Raw genomic sequence first — 12020 nt, forward strand, 5'->3', positions numbered from 1 at the left:
ACCCCCCCAAAACACACCCTGCCTTTAAACATGAGTGCAGGCAAAGTTTTCATGAACAGCTCTCAACGGAATGGAATTCTTCTCTTTCTCACAAAACTGCCTGGTTCTAAATGAAGGGCTCCTCAGGTCCTTCTGCTTTTCCCCCTCAATCTTCAGTGAAAGTTCTTCCTTCCCTGGGTCATCCTGCTTTCCTCCCAGAGATAGATTTGCTCTTTCAGTAGCAGCAAATATAGGGAATGTGGGTTGTTGTTTGTTGTTTGTTTTTTTTTTCTGGAATGTTGGGTTTTTTGGAAAAAAGAAAAGAAGATGAAAACTGTCCTAGAAGAACTCACAAAAATGTCCTCCTTGAACCCATTAGAGTGGAATGGGATTAATAAGGTCAAGCGTTTCCCCCTTTTCCATACTAGTTCTCATCTGTTTTAAGCTTTTGGTGTGGAAGGATTGGGACAGTGAAGTGCAAGAGGCCACTCTTACTCTTTCTTAACCCAAGGGGAGAAGACTTCCATCCCACCTGAGTCTTCCTTAGGAGCTGGTGAGGAGCCCTGAGAGCTGGTGATGTTATTGCCTCCCAAAAGCCAGCATCAGTAGGGCTCCATGCTGCAGTCCTCTCCCCTCTCTGTTGGAGGGATGCTCAGAAACCATTGGGGTTGGGGTGGATGCCCAGACTTGGGAGCAGCACAGCAGAATCCTTGGGTCTCGGGGCCCTTTTGTGGCTCTCCTGCATGCTTCTTGGTGTCCTTGGGGAGCAAAATATATCCCTCTTTGTGCTAGGGTAAGGGTTTTTTTGTTGTTGGTTTTTTTTGCTTCAGACACGCGATGAGTGTGTTACTCAGGCATGACTCGAGAACTTGTGAGCAATAAAGTCATCCTGAAGTCTGCCAAAAAAAATCTTCTTAGCACACCCACCTCATCACACGTTCCCACTGTAGCTACTTCAGCATGATCTGCTGCTGAAACACGGCTACCTCGAGGGAAGGCTGTGGTAGCCATCTGGGAGCTCTCAGCAGTGGCACATGGGTGAACCCAAGCATGTCGGCACAGCACTATGCAGTGTCACCTGGCTGGGGAATGGGACTGTTTGCCAAAGGGATCATGAATATGGTGGGCTGGGGTTTTGCTCCCAAATCCAAGAGAAAACAGGGCTGGAAGGATGTGGAGATGTTGTGTAGCTTGGTGTAGTGTTCCTCCCACAGCCCAGTTTGTGTCCCACATTTGGGATTGTTGGCTCTCCCAGGTAACAGTGGTAGGATGAGAGGTGGTGGCCTCAAGTTGCACCAGAAGGTTCAGGTTGGATATTAGGAAACATTACTTGTCTGAAAGAGCGGTGCTGCAGTGGCACAGCTGCCCAGGGAGTGCTGGGGTCACCGTCCTGGAGGCATCCCAGAGCTGTGGGGATGTGGCACTGAGGGATGTAGGGCTGGGGTTGGACTTGGGGATCTGAGAAGTTTTTTCCAACCTCACTGATTCTGTGATTCTCACCTTTTGGGATAAAGACCAGCCTAAAATCCCCATAAGGTGAAGAACTCTGGACCTTCCATATTGTGGCAAGACCTGCAGGGAGGAGACCTTTAGGGGAAGTTTATGGGCAGGAGCACTCATAGGGCCTCAGGTCCAGTGCACAGCCACACCAGGGCCTGGGCTCCACATCCCTGTACTGGCCACCACTACCATTATGGGATGGCCATCAGTGGCACTGTGCATTCCCTGAGAAGGGAGATGGCTTGGAGGTATGTGCAAGCTGCCCCAAAGCAGGTGAGTTCTGCTGGCACTGCAGCTTGATGCCAAAATTCCTCTTGCTGAGGGCTGCGTGGAGGTTAGGTCTACCCTATGAGAGCCATCATCACACACTAGGTCTGGTTCCTCCAGGACTGGGATTTTCCTGGGGTGGAATAACGGGATTCCATTGCTCATGGGGCAGGATAACAGGGTTCCCTTGATTGTGGGGCAGGATAATGAGGTTCCCTTGTTGTTAGAGCAGGGTAACGGGGTTCTCTTGCTCATGGGGAAGAATAACAGCACTCCTGTGGTCAGAGGAAGGATCAAGGTGGAACAGGAGGGCAAAGGATGGGGCTGGAGGCTCGCGCTCACCTCCCCATGGGTGGGCAACGGGAGGTGGGTCCAGGAAGGAGCCCCTCACCTGAATGATCGGGGTAAAAGCCGCCTCCACGAAGGCCTCCTCTCCCCACCCATTCCCCGCCACGGGGCTCTAAATAATTGATATGCTGATAAATAATAGATCTTGTATTTGCTCCTTCGCTTTTCTCTGCCGGGGCGTGTGCTGCATTAGGGTTACAGCGATGGGAGCGAGTGTGTGCGTGTGTCGGACGGGGTAGGGAGCTCTGCAGAGGGGAGAGCATTCCGGGGAGATAAAGGGCTGGTTTGATGTGTGTTCATGTGGCGGGGCTGTTTTGCCTTGCATGCCTTTCTCTTTTGCTTTATTTTTTTCCTGGAGTGAAGCCTGGCGCCAGCAGTCTGGAACCAGCCTGACAAGCTTTTGAGTTATGGAAAGGGGGAGGAGGGGGGAGGAGGGAGAAAGAGGGAGCGAGAGAGGCAGGGAGGAGGAGGGTGAAGGGAGAGGGAGGCAGCTGGGATGTGGATTATTAGGGGAGAACAAGAATACACACAAGAGGCTGGTGGGGTGAGGGCTGGGGGTACTGGGGCTAATGGGGAGGGGACGGAGCTGGCTGCGAGCAAACGTTTCAAAGGAGAATTTTTTTGCACGGGGGGGAGAGGGGGAATTGAGTCATTTTGGGCATGAAACGCAAACCTCGCCGCGTCAAGGAACAAGGAAGTTTTTTAAAGCTCCAATTAAAGGGCTTGGAGAGGTCCGGGGCTTTTAAACAGCCTTGGGAAGGGGGGGGGGGTCCTGGCTGGCGTTCAGGCTGCCGTCCCATCAGGACATTCCTTTCTGCTGAACGCTGCTGCTCCCGGCCCTCTCCTCCTCCTTTTCCAAGCTGCCGTCGAATCCTTTCCAACTCCCGCGTCCGAACCCGAAGAACTTTGCTCCGTTTCATCTCTCGCCGTCCGCCTCCCTCCCCCCTCGAAAGCCCTGGGCTGTGCTCGGCGCTTTGATCACGAGCTGCTCGCACAGAAAGCCCCCGGCCCCAATGATTCGTGGGGTCCTGGGCACGCAGCTCCGGAACCGGCAGCACCGCCGGGTGCGCTCTGCCAAAATCCCCCCCCGGGAGGATGGACACCCCCTCCTGCCGTCACCTCGCTGATGGAGAAAGGCAGCTGCTTCAGTTGTTGAGGTGGTGCTTGGTGCTAGGAGCTGGGGGAGGAGGGTTCACTGCACTGCGGTGAGGTTTTGGCCCCATATTGGAGAGGGTGGAAGCAGCCGGTTGGGGCAGCAAGAGGGTGGCCTGGGCAGAGTGTTTGGAAGGCTCCTATCGGGGACCGCAAGCAGGGGGATGCATGAGCTCCATAGGAAGCCCACTGTTGCTGTGGAAGGGTCCCACTGGTGCTCATGCATCACCATATCTGGGTTTCCCCTTGGGTGCCCATGCATCCCCCTTTTCGGGGTTCCCCATTGGGTGCCCACGAAGGCTGCTCAGGAGCTGCTCCAAGGCTTTTCACAGCTCTTGACATCCCATGCACAGAGCACATGTAGTGTTTGGTGCAGCTTCATGCCACATTTCCCTCCCAGGTACCCTCTTGTCATTGCCATGCCAGCCCATCGCTGTGTTTCCGAGCCCTGGCACATTGAGAAGCTGCTTACCCATGGGAGGAAATTCAGAGTGCTGGCAAGGAGATGGGGATTTGGAGCTGCCTTCACATGGGCTTTATTTTGTTTGGTTTCAGCACAGCCTATTTAGCTCCGATGACTGGGGAATGTTTGGGAGAAAGGAGTTCTTTGTCACATATTGAAGAGCCTTAGGTCCTTGAGTCAGCTTGTGTGAAGAGACAGTACGTGGGCTCTGAGAAGTTGAGCTATCCAAGGGATAGGCAGATTTTACATTGTACCTCTAAAGGGAAGAAAGAGAGTTAGGATTCGTGCACCCAGCTCCCAAACAACATCCAAGCACTGTGAAGCACCACCACCATCTGCCAAGGCTTTGTCTTCGCAGAGGAGATGTAAGGGGGAACACCCAATTTTCTGAAGCCTCCATTACAGGTTGCCTACGAGCTGCAGCTCTTAGGAAAAACACTTCTTTCTCTGGGTTTCCAGGAAGCAAAATGTTGCCCTCCGCTGTTTGCAGCGTATCTGGAACAGAGAGCTCACTGCCTTGGAGCCCAACCGGTGCCTTACTGTGGTGCCACATCCCCAGCAATGCCCAGGCTGGCCCAGGGACAGCCCCTGCCCTAGAGGTGCAGTACAGACCCATGGGAGGTCCTATGACCTCCTGATTGCCTCCCACTCGTGGGCACACACCTGGCACCTCAGCACAGGCATTTTGTAGGACTGGGCGTAAGTTTGGATTTAGTTTGGACAGATTTGGGTCTGCTGAATATCAATCTCTTCACACTGCATGTTTCATAAGCAATCCCAAGCAGCAAAGTTGTGCATCCTTAGACCAAAGACCTCGATTTCTCCCTTTTCTTTCATTTCTCCTTTGCAACTCTCTGACCTCTTTCAGGGAACAATTGAGACACACTGGCAGACTCATCCTCTGGTTCCACCTTACTGGAGATGCAATGCAGATGGATCCAGAACGCAGGTTAGCTTCAGTAGACCTCCAACATCTAACTGGTGGAGTCTTCAACTAGTAAACAGAGGGAATGGTTGCTCTTCTTTGCAGTTGTGAAAATGGAGCCAACAGTCAGGTGTTGGGGCAGGGATCTCTGCTGTGTGACACGGTTCCACCCAGAAACCTTTGCTGCATTAGCTCTATTGGCACACTTCATCTCTGGTTCTTGAGATGCTGCCAAGAGAGAGGTGACCCTCTTCCCTTTCCTGCCCAGAAGGTAGCAGGAGCAAGAAGGGACGGAACTGGGGATACAGCCCTGTGCCCACGCACCTCCCTGCTCACACAGGAGCGTGACCCACCAGAGGTGGCAGGTGGAAATCAAACGTAATTTGGGACTGTTGGAGCCAGGGAAGAGTGAGATGAGTCCTGGTGGGGAGACCAGCCTCACCTTTCATATTCTAATGCCTTGCCTTTGCCTGATTTGTGAGCTCTGGGGAGTCCTGCTGGGAATTCACTCGAACGGAGGCACACGCTGCCGTCCCTCGGTAAATTACACAGAGATATAATGAAGGAGGAGAAATCAGTTACTCTGTGACTGCGGCTCCCCGGGGGACCTTAATTCAAATATTTGTGGAGCTGAGCAAGTGGGGCGTTGGGGAGCCATGGAGTTGGAGTGTCTCTCCACAGGTTTCTGCAGGTGGTTGGTGATGGCAGGGCTGTGCACTGTGCGGTGGGATCCTTCCCCAAAGGGCTTTGAGCTCCTGGTGGTGTTAGCCAAGAGGAAGGTGATGAGGAAATGTGGAGCGTTGGTGCTGCATCTCCCTTGAAAACAGAGGTGCAGATGGTGGTGGTGGTTGGGATGTTTGGAACGACTGTGGGGTGATGGGGGATCTGCCCATGGCTCTGCATTGCCCCAAGCGCTGTGGCCCAGCTGGGGATAGCTCAGTCCTTGCCATGTTTCCTCCAGCTAGATGGGAGCAGGACACGTGTGGGTCTTCTCCACCACCCACATGGCCATTACGTTCAGTAGTGATCATAAAAAGGATTCCATGCCATATGGCAGTAGGTGAACCCCATATTGCTCAACTTAGGCATGAGAAAATCGATTTACCTCCAGCTCCACGCCAACCTGTGCCTTCTGTGCGCCCACAGGGTCGTGGGGCATGCCTGAAACAGCAAGTCCCGCTTCACCCTGACAGCCCAGGCTGTGACTCAGTGGGGTCCACACCATCAACCCAGGTGCTCAGAGACAGCTGTACAGCCCGAATAGTGCACACAAGTGTGAGCACACGCTCCTCGCACGCCTGCTCGCACGTGCATCAGCTCTGCTGGCAGCACTGTGCCGCTCCGCTCCCATGCCGACATCCCGCACCGAGCGCACGGCACCGCGTTTGCACACACACACGCTCGCTCCAAGCAGCGCAGCTGAGCTTCGTCTCAGGATGCTGTGTACAATGGGGGCAATCCCACTCACACCCACACCCCAGTGCAAGCCCCTGCCCTCCCCTTGCACACACAGCACCTCGGGTCGGCACGCACACGCGGTACGGATCTGCGGCACGCCAACTGTTGGGAAAGGGAAAAAAAACCCACACAGATTCAGCCGAGAGAGAGAGAGGGGGAAAGAAAGAGAGAATGACAGACTGCAATCCCCCTTGAGTGCCTATCCTCATGAATATTAATAAGATGGTAATTAAAATGCAGGGACACAGCAGGACGGATGCAGGCGCTGCCTTCGGAGCGCTGGGAACGGGGGGAGCGCGTCTTTCCAGGCAGGTTTTGATTCCGTTCTCTGATGAAAAGAAGAAAACGGAGCCTTCAACTTTAATCAGTTTAGAGTTTTTTTGACACGACATATCTTTAATTGCTGATATTTCTGCTCTCCTCAAACCCAGCTCTACCGTCTCCAGTCTAACCAGAGATAACGAACCACGGTGAAGCGCCGCAGATTCGTGCCGTGTTTACGCCTCGACTTGTTTGCTACTTTGCTGGGGTTTCACTTCTTTGCCTCAGGTTAGAGGGCACAGCCCTGGCACACCCAGCAAGGGTGAGGGGCTGGAAATGGAACCCAACATCTCTTTGTGTAGCCCCCTCCCCATAGACTTTCCCTATTGCAGCCATAGGGAAACCAACCTCTTCTGGGTGCTCATCTCCTCTTCTTGGCCATGGCTTCCTCTGGAAGATGCTTGGGGCAGGCTCACAGGTCTCTGAACAAGGGGAAGTGAAGTGTTGCTTGCTTCTGGTGAAGATCATCCACTGGGTCTGATCTGTGAATGGAAGAATGTCCAATGGGTCTCGTCCATGGATGGAGAACAATGTTGATGGGAAAATGAAGGAAGAGTGTTGTTGGTGCCCAAAGAGAATGTCTTGGGTGTGGAAGTAGGACCAGGTCAGCACAGAGATTCGGATGATGTAGGAGGGGCTTTCTGGCAAAGCGAAGAAAATAAGAACCCACAAAATACCCCATACCGGTATGACTGTTTAGTTTAGGCCAAGCCATAATGTTTGGTTTGGACAGAAAGGTTTTTGTTTCATTGTGTTTGGAGGTGGCTTATTTTCTTTAGATCTCCTCTTTTACATCGAGGTAATCTTTGAGCTGAAAGCAGTAGGTTTGCTGGAATGAAAAAAATAAAAAAAAACACATCTTTTAGAAAATGCCCAAATACAATTTGTCATGCAAGTGATGGAAGATGGTTTGCATTTTCAAACCTGCCCAGCATACATGCCATGCGATATCCCTGCTGGAAAAGCAGAGCTGCAGTACCCTGGAGCTCTCGAGGTTTTGTTGTGCAGCAGGGCAGTGCTGGGGTATAACGAGGCCTTTTTAGGTTGGAAAAGCTGGTTCTCCAAAAGAGCAGTGCTGCACTGGCACAGCTGCCCAGGAGTGATGGGGTCACTGTCCCAGAGGTGTCCCAGAGGAGATGTGACACTGAGGGCCGTGTCAGTGGGCGTGGTGGGGTGGGATGGAGTTGGACCTGGGGATCTGAGAGGGCTTTTCCACCCTTCATGATTCTGTGACTCTTCTCTATCACGGACCTTCCCAGAGAGGTGTGGGATCCCCTTCCCTGTACCCATCACACACTGTGGGATGCCTGCTCAGCCCAGCTGACCATGGAGCACCTTTGCCATGAAGCCCCAGCCCACTTCCCATAGCCCATGGGCAGCAGGGGGGTCTCCCTGTCATCCTGCCCTACAGCAAAGCTGCTCCATACTGATACGAGCTGAAGCCAAGACTGATGGTGAACTGCCACTGTGTCAGCATGCATTCTTGCCCATCAGGGTGTTTGCTTTTCCATCCTTTTTAATGCATTTCGGTGTGGCAGGATTGATGAGGGGGTTATTTGCGTGTCCCTTCTTGCCTTTCAATAGGGAGGGTGTTGCAGTGTGTGCACGGGGTTGGACCCCTCTTCTTGAGGAGGAGTGGCTCTTGCATTGGCTTCCCTGGGCCATGTCAGAGCTGGGAAACATGAGGATTTCTGGAGGACGTGGAGGGGAAGGGCAGGTGGGGGACAAAGAAATGGGAGCTCAGTGAAGGGGACAGCAGAGGAAAGTGCCAGCAGCTTGGGACCAGCCAGAGCTAGGGGGAAACAAAGCAAAGCTGCTTTGGATGTCATTTTCAGTGAGGGAAAAAAGTCATTTTTATTATTTTTTTCTTTTTTTTTTTTACTTGCTTCCTTCTCCTCCTTCATTCTCTCCTCTCTCCTTTCTGCAGTGCTAAAACAACACTTTGAGAACTGAGAAGGGCACGGTCTGAGCCTCCCCTCAACCCCACACCTCCCAGCACTGCCGTTAAATTTGTGCTGAAAAAAGGACCAGCAAATATCAGGTTTGCCACGCGGATGCACTGACAGGGTTGGGGCACTTGTGGCAGGGACAGCCCAGAGTGACAGCCCCAGAAGCGCCCAGCAAGGGCAGGAGTGCAAAACCCCACGGTAAATGGAAGGAGAAGGCGTTGCTTTGCTGCTGAGAGAGAATTTAGGTGGCAGGGATGAAACAGAGAAGCGCTGTGCAGGGAGCGGTGCTGGGGCTGGAAGGCCGTGGGAGGGAGGTAACAGGATGGCCCCGGGTACCGCTTCCTCGTGGCACCCCTCCAGCCGTCCCCGTCACCCCCTAGTCACATCCTGCTTGCGCTGGCTCCTGCCTCATCCTGCTGCCTGCAGTTTCTCAACCCCTTTCCCTCCTGCCAGCACTTTCTGGCTGCTGGGGTTGCTGCGGGGCAGCGGGGCTGGAGGCAGCTCTTGGAGCACCGGGAGATTTAGGATCGACGTGCTCCATCCTCTCCTGTTTGACAGCAGAACTGCCATTTAAGGGAGGGTTTGGAGGAGACATCTTCCTCTTTCCAAATCCTTCTTGCCGGCTTAGCCCCCAGCCCACAGACCCTGCAGCACGGAGCATCCCGGCACCTACGGGGTCCTCGCCCTTCCCTGGTCTTCCCTGGGTCCTCGCTTTGTCCCCAGTGCCCTTTCCTCCTCTGCAGCCCCATCTCCAGAGGGACCATGCGCTGTGGGAAGGATCACATCCTGCTGCGGGACGCTCTGTGCCCTGGCAGGGTGCAGCTGGAGCTGGCACTGCTCTGCGCTAGGCTGAGCTGTCCTGGCCTCCAAGTGCTTCTGCAACAGCCAGGAGATCTCAACGGGAGTTCTTAGTGGAGCAGGGAGATGCTGCAGCACAGCAGCAAGCTGGAGCTATGGGGAGGGAGGGACTCTGCCACGGACTTTCTGGGCTAACCTTGGTCAAGACAGCTTTCTCCCCGCATGTTTGTTTTTTTTTTACCCAAACACAACGCTGCCTTTGCTAGCTGTGCTGGTGCAGAGGCTGATTCCCAGCACCCCGGAGGAGGGCTGCTGGCTGCTGCCACAGCACTGCACTGCAGCAGCTCTGAACTCAGTGCACCGTGCTCGGGGTCTCAGCCCCATTGCGGAGCTGCGGCCGCAGAGCTGGGACCGCTGGGACCCCCATCCACATCCTGCAGGTCCCCGCTTTGCTCCATCACCCAGCGCTGAGGCCTGGGGCGACCGGCGTCGCTTTGGGGTTTTGGCACACGGGGAATGCAAGTGGGTGGGGGAGGCACTTCCACGATCCCCACCGTTAGGGAGCACAGCGCCCGGGGTGCTGCGTTTTGCCCCCAACAGAAGGCAGGGAACATACGGAGGAGATGGTTGCACCCGCCCGGGGCTCAGGGATGGGGCTGCTGGGTGCTGGCGTGGTGCATCCCTCCTTCCCCATCCCTCTTCCCCACGCGCAGGGCAACGTGGCCACGCACGGAGCCAACCAGCAGCGATGCGAGGAGGGTCGCAGCTCAGCGGGGCGGCTCTGGGCTCCCCGCTCTTCCCTCCAGACCACGCAACGGTTAAATTCCTTTCCAGCTGAGCTGGCAAGCAGAGCCCGAGCATATTAGTCAGATCCCTGTAGGGGGTGGGGAGGAGGAAGGAGCGAGCAGCGAGGAGGGGCCGCAGCCCAGCGCCGGGCTGAGCTATTCTCCGGGGCGAGAGCGGGGAGGCAGCGCAGCAGGAGTTGCCGCTTCCCAGAAACTTGATTATTTTTAACCCAGGAAGAAAAAAATAAAATAAAATAAAAAGGAAGGAAGGAAAGCGGGCAGAATTTAAAAAAAAAAAAAAAGAGTGGGGGTAAATCTAAAGGAATTGGAAAACATGAGGTTGGCGTCAGCACACAGCTTTGCAGAGGGGAGAGAAGGGGCACAGAGGTTCAGGCTGCCCTGGGATGGGGATGGAGTACGGAGCCCCACTGGAGCTGCCCCTGCTGAGCCCAGCAGAGCTGCCCTGTGAAGGAGAAAGCAAGGTCTTCTTTCTCACACTGCTTAACCACGTGTAGATGGGAGCCTGGGCAAAGTGCAGAGACATCTCGGTGTTGTTCCCACTGCATGACACGGTTGTGTTGGGTCTGAGGTGCAGAGCCTTGGAGCAGTTGTTCCAAAGCCCCGCAGCTGGAAGAGCACTGGGGATCTGCTGCCCCAGTCAGGAGCTGCACTGCGGGCACAGGCACTGCAGTGTGGATGGGACACGGTGCACAAAGTGCCCTGTGAAGGTCAAACCTTTTCTGACCCAAACCCTCCCCATGTATTTGTATGACTGCAGCGCCTGCACTTGGTTGGAAACTCAATGTCTTCAATGGCTGTAGCACCAGTCCAAAGCATTACAAACCATGGGCCCTTCCAAGAAATATCTGCAGTCCCCCACTGTGCTGCCCAGGGTGGTACTGGGACTCCTGAGCTGCTGTTCTCAGTTCTAAACTGAGCTCCATGGGGAACACCACGTGAGGAAATGTCCTGTATCCACAGACACAGTGTGGAAACAGGGCCTCCCTGAGGAGGTTCTTCCATGTTGGACCTCTGTGGGACTTCTGCTGTCACCAGCTCTGCTCTGCTGTGCCCAGATCCTGGATGGGGCTGGTGGTGTCCACATGATGGCATCAGAACCATCATCGCAATGGAGAAGAAGCCCTTAGTTTTGCAGACACAGCCAGGCCAGGTCAGAAAGAGGATCCCGTTCCCCAAAGGCAAAGAAGTGACAATGGCAATCAGTTCAGCTGAACAGAGAGAGTTTGGAACAGGCAGCAAGCACCCCTCAAACTGGAGAGAAAACAAAACCCTTGACAAAGGCACTGCTGATCTGTTGGCTCCATGTGGGGCTGCTGAGGGTCTTCGTGCTGGTTTGGTCCATGGAGCAACGTCACCCCATCATGTCCCACCAACAGGCTCAGCAGTGCATGCCCCATCCCTGGAGCTGCTCAAGGCCAGGCTGGATGTGGCTCTGGGCAATGTGATCTGATGGTTGGCAACCAGCCCACAGCACGGGGGCTGGAACTGGATGATCTTTGAGGTCCCTTCCAACCAAACCATTGAATGACTCGGTGAAAACATGTGGCTCACTGGGTGCAAAAGTGCCAAGCCTTCCTCCTCACCTCTTCCTCTCCCAAACCCCAAGGGCCTTCATTGGGGAGCTCCCCCACGCTGGCACAAGGAAGGGCCCTGGGGATGGGCCAGGAACAGCTTCCACCCCACGGCTGCAGCAGGATGGGGCTCGCAGCATCGCCGCCCTACTGCATGCCCACAGGGCTGGGGTTTGCCGGGGGGCTGGGGTGGCAGAGGGCCCTCCGAAGAGCCCCTCTTGCTGCAGGCAGCCTAGTGCACTGCTCGCACGGTATTTTTTTCTTCCTCGCTCTTTGTTAAGCTCCCTTTCAGCTGAAATGGCAATGCCTGGGTGTTCTGAGCTGACAATAATTGCTGCAGTCTAGACACTGTCTGGTATGAGGCACGGGGAATCAAAGAGGCCCCTTCTCTCGCAGCGACTTTCACACATGCTCCCTTGCTTGGGCTCCTTCCTTCTCCCTCTCCCATGTTCCCTTGGTCTTTGCCTTCTTTTTTTTTTTTTT

The 12020-nt window shown here is 54.5% G+C and overlaps 1 long non-coding RNA gene across 2 annotated transcripts in view; it reads left to right on the forward strand.

The window, feature by feature from the left end:
- Positions 1 to 11202, forward strand: part of LOC104913676 — an 81787-nt gene extending 70585 nt beyond the window's left edge. For both annotated transcript variants that reach the window (XR_004161660.1, XR_004161661.1), the window contains one exon: positions 8341 to 11202. This is a non-coding gene — a long non-coding RNA (uncharacterized LOC104913676). The remainder of the gene's footprint in view (positions 1 to 8340) is intronic.
- The last annotated feature ends 818 nt before the right edge of the window (positions 11203 to 12020 follow it).

This window comes from Meleagris gallopavo, chromosome 19 (assembly GCF_000146605.3).
Source record: "Meleagris gallopavo isolate NT-WF06-2002-E0010 breed Aviagen turkey brand Nicholas breeding stock chromosome 19, Turkey_5.1, whole genome shotgun sequence".
NCBI classification, from domain to species: domain Eukaryota; kingdom Metazoa; phylum Chordata; class Aves; order Galliformes; family Phasianidae; genus Meleagris; species Meleagris gallopavo.